Source organism: Eptesicus fuscus, chromosome 21 (genome assembly GCF_027574615.1).
Source record: "Eptesicus fuscus isolate TK198812 chromosome 21, DD_ASM_mEF_20220401, whole genome shotgun sequence".
Classification (NCBI taxonomy): Eukaryota; Metazoa; Chordata; class Mammalia; order Chiroptera; family Vespertilionidae; genus Eptesicus; species Eptesicus fuscus.
Window position 1 is genome coordinate 1,265,072 of NC_072493.1, and position 4,838 is coordinate 1,269,909.

Consider the following 4,838-nt stretch of genomic DNA (forward strand, 5'->3'; position numbering starts at 1 on the left):
TATCACATATTTATCATCAACCCCCCCCATTCCCATCCCAAACCCCCCCATATGCATGCCCCCATCCCCCTGTTGTCCGTGATCACTGGTTAGGCTCATATGCAAGCATACAAGTCCTTTGGTTGATCTATCTCCCTTGTCCCCACCCTCCCCTACCTTCCCTCTGAGGTCTGACAGTCTGATCAATGCTGTTCTTGTTCTTCAGTCGATGTTGTTCATCATTTCCCCTAGATGAGTGAGCTCATGTGATACTAGGAATACACTTATAGGAACCGAAAATGAGACAAGCAATAATGGTTATGCTGAGAGGCAAATGAATCAGTCTATAGTGAGTTTCTTTCTGGGCCAATAGTTCTTTTGAGTCCCGATTTATATGTCCAACAGTTGTTTATGTGTACATAACAGCAATGATATTCCAGTTCTGGATGGTGGACAAATGGTGGTAATGCAGGTCTGATCCTCTCTGGTTTGGTCCTGGGCAATCTGCAGTAACGCACATCTGCTGACTGCTAGTATGGCAAGGCCTGGTCGGCGTCTTCCATCTCTGGACTGCTTCTCTTCTGTCTTCATGGCTGGAGCACTCCTGTGAATTCCTCTCTGTTGCAGGAATCCACATGGTCTCGGAGTTGTTTTCTGAAAACATACAAACATATTCTTTTTTTTTTTATATATATTTTATTGATTTTTTACAGAGAGGAAGAGATAGGGATAGAGAGTTAGAAACATCGATGAGAGAGAAACATGGATCAGCTGCCTCTTGCACACCCCCTACTGGGGATGTGCCTGCAACCAAGGTACATGCCCTTGACCGGAATCGAACCTGGGACCCTTGAGTCCGCAGGCCGACGCTCTATCCACTGAGCCAAACCGGTTTCGGCTACAAACATATTCTTGACCAAAAGTTAATAAAGGAATCTTTTCTATAAATTTGACTTGCGATCCTTTTTCATTTTTTGCCCAAACGATTTTCCTTTGGCTTGTTTTGACACCATGTATGTTTTACCTGGGTGTCTTGCTGTTAGCATTACAAATGAAAGTTAATTTTCTAAAGTAAAAATTTTCTAGAAGTAATTTATTTACAGGATATTTTTCCTTACATGATATTCTTCTACTGTTCCCCCTTTTTTAGTTTAAATATTGTGAGGCTTTTGGAAATTTTATGCTGTAATCTTGATAGCTTTTAAATTTTACTTTTTTGCACTAAAATGCGACTGCTTTAGGTTCATTATGTTATTATTTTACTGTCAAATTTAATACTCTAACAATCTTAGTTTACCCTATAAATATTAGTGGAAAGAATTATTTGCATCCTTGAGAAGGCTTTAAGCATTCCTGGTATTAGACTGGGTTTAGATATAGGGCTGCTGCTGTCAGCCAAGTATCTGTTTGTTGCCTGGGTCCAGATGTGAGCTGGGCATGGGAATGCGAAGCAGCCATGGGGCAGGAGACCTCCCTCAGAAGGGGTGAGTGTTCAAACCCCTACAATGTTGGGGGGGTGAGGGTCTGTGCCCCACCTCTGTTGATCCCCAAGTTCTCTCCTGATGGCCCCTCTGCGACTGGGCCTGTCTTAGGTTGTTCCTTCCCTGAGGAATCTTACCCGTCTCTGACTAACCAGCCATCCTCCAGGGCCAAGCAGGGTGATGTGAGGTTTAGTTCTGTCTCCTTGGTCGCCTATGCCCCCATGGTGATCTTGGCAGTTTTGAGGGTTACTGGCCAGGCGTTTTGTAGAATATCCCTCACTTTTTCCCCCCTCATAATTAGACTGGGGAAATGTGTTTTTGGGGAGGAGGACCACAGAGGTCAAGTGCCATTCTCATTCTGTCATCGGAAGCATATGCATTAACCACATGACTTATCACTGTGGATGTTGACCTTGATCACCTGTCCAAGTTCATGTTCATCAGGTTTAGCATCCTGTGCTTTTATTTGCTAAATTCCAGGCATATGAATCCTCCATGACCAGACCCCTGGCTTCTTGTTACAGATGTTTTTCTGCTCCAAACTTAGGAACTGCTGGCTATTCCCCTAATGAACAACTCTCATTCTCTCCCTCTGCCAGGCTTGCTTTTCTTCCACCTGGAGTGTTTCACTTATTCATACAGAAGGCCAGGTTAGGTACTGGTGATCTGCCCTGGACCCACTCTCAGGTGGTACTGGTTACTCTGTGGTTATGATGTTTACTTATGTCTCCCTAATCCCAGTGCATATGTAGCATCTGGCACAGTGCCTGTTGGAACTCAAAACATAATCCTATATAATGAAAGCCTAATATGCTAAGTGTCCGGTCGTTCAGAGCGTAATATGCTAATGATATGCTAAGGCCGCTCAACCACTTGCTATGACGTGCACTGACCACCAGAGGGCAGACGCTTCGATTCGTAGATTAGCTTGCTGCTGGAGTCCAGCCTATCGGGACTGAGCAAGATGGGCCAGACATGCCCTGGAGCCCTCCCACAGTCCCTCCCCAGCTGGCCAACCTCCCTCATCCCTCCCCGGCCCAGATTGTGCACTGGTGGGGTCCCTTGGCCTGGCCTGTGCCCTCTCGTAATCCAGGACCCCTCAGGGGATGTCGGAGAGCTGGTTTCAGCTCGATCCCACAGGCCAGGCTGAGGGACCCCACTGGTGCACGAATTCATGCACCAGGCCTCTAGTTGTTGAATAAGGGAACAATTATTCCAGACAATGCAGATAAACCTCTAGCACAGCGCCTGCCTTGTAAACAGTAGGTGCTCAATAAGGGCCTGTTTCTGTCTCTTTCAATATAGGAAATAATCCTCCCTAGATCTGAGCAACTATATTAAGTTTGTGCTTGCCCGACAACCCCATCACAGGCTCCTACAGGAGATGAGATTCTGGAGCAATGGTCTCCTAGGATTCACTGAGAGCCACAGTTACCTGCATCAAAGCATCAAGGAGGCCACTTAATGACAGAGATGTTGGGCTAAGTAGGCTACTCTCGGTCAACCTGCAAATTAAAAAGGCATGCTTCTCCCAATGGACACACTTCAAATTATGAACCCATTGGCCCAAATTTCCATAATCAGGCCCTCAGACCTTCTTGTTATCTAGTGAAAGGGACCTACCTCATTCTCTTTTTGTGGCCCACACTCAGCACATGTATGAGTGATATTTATACCTGGTGGTGCTTGTTCTTGATGACTAGTATACCTGCATGTTTGTATGTATATTAATTTTTTATTTTCACTCATTCAGTGTATTTGTGACTCTACTCTGAGACCCAAAGTGGGGGGAGACACCTCATGTAGTGGTTCCAGGAATCTCTGATCGATCCTAAGACTAATTATATTATCTACTTGGTGCCAGGTTCTTCACCTTCTTCACCTCCCATTCTCTCAATAACCATGCAGATTGAGAATTATTATTCCCTATCACTAATGAGAAAACTGCATTTTGGAGTGCTTTAAAACTTGCCCAAATGCGTGGTGGATCCAGGCTCTGAACTACGGCTGTGGACTTCGGACTCCGAGCTGCATCCACTGGAACTGGCTGCCTCCCCGTGGTTCAGAACGTTTTGTAAGACAGGATCTGCATCCCCGATGGCTGGTGCTCATCAGAATGTTCTTGGATCTGCTCCTCCCTCTGACCCCAGGCCACTTCACTAGAGCAGGTCGCCATGAATCTATGCCTGTACACTGACTGAGTGTACAGAGCCTCCTTCATGGATTCCTGGCCTTGGGTTCCCCGCCCACAGACAGATCACTGCTATGCTGCCATTGCCGTACTCGGGACTCACAAGATGGCCAATTTTTAGCCCTACATGTTCTTTGCCTTGCTCCCAAGATGCTATACTGTGCTCCTACTTTATATCTAACTTCACCTGAATTAGCCACAGTCTTTTGCCTGCCCCCTATGCCGGCCATCCACATTTCCACTTCACATGCTGAATCTGTCCTTGGAGACCCAGTCTTCTCTCTATGCCCTGGAAAGATTGGTCCTTTTCCTTTGGAAGCAGAATGTCACAGGTATAAGGTTTGATCAGTCTTCCTTTCCCTGGGAGCTCCTAGGCCACAGGCTCAACCCATGGTGTCTAGGAACCATCATAAAAGATCCACACAAGGCCATGTTAATGAGGAATACAGTCACTGCCAAGTGGCTGACTCTCCAGGAGTGGTGATTGTGCAGCCTCTGAATTTATTCTCTCTGAGGTCACAAATGGCCCAGCAGTTGAGCAGAAAGGTTAGTCAAGGAGGCTTCAAAGAGTTAGCTGTGCCAGTATGCTCACAGGAGGAGTAAAACATATTGGAGTGAGAACAATAAGGGCAAAGGAGGCCCAGGAGGTGGCAGATGACTGCCAAACCCAGGAGGACTTCAGAGCTGAAAAGTCAAAAGAAAACAGGATGGAACAGGCCATCATGATTTGTCTCATGTGCAGGAAAATGGGGACAATCGCTCAGGTTTGGAGCGGGAGAGAAGGAGAAAGAAAGGAAGGATGATATATTTATTGAACTCTTGGTATATTGCAGGCACTGTTTCATGCGCCTTCCATCTTATTACCTTAGTTAATGCTCACAGCCCTGAGTGATCTGGACTCGCAGTGTTTCCATTTTGCTAATCAGGAAATTGAGGCCAGGGGAGGGTAAGTGAGCTAGTTACCCAGCCAGTAAAAGGTAGAGCCAGGATTGAACCACACAACCTGTCTCTGCAGTCTGCTCTCTTAGTCATTAACACCACAGCGCCTCCGGTCCAGGGGGAGAGACAGGCAGTAAACCAAGGATTCTGCAAATATTTATTTAATTACCATGGTGATGAGTGATGGAAAGGAGAAGCGCTAGAAGCTTTGTCTGAGACAGCTGGGAGACTCAGTCGGGGAAGGGAAG

General features: G+C 46.3%; 1 long non-coding RNA gene across 1 annotated transcript; it reads right to left on the reverse strand.

Annotated features, from left to right (window-relative positions):
* Positions 1-290: 290 nt before the first annotated feature.
* On the reverse strand, positions 291-3,945 carry LOC129147783 (uncharacterized). Its single transcript, XR_008555002.1, has 2 exons — positions 3,839-3,945; positions 291-633 (listed from the first exon to the last, which is right to left on the reverse strand). It is a non-coding gene; the product is annotated as an uncharacterized LOC129147783 (long non-coding RNA).
* Between the last annotated feature and the right edge of the window lie 893 nt (positions 3,946-4,838).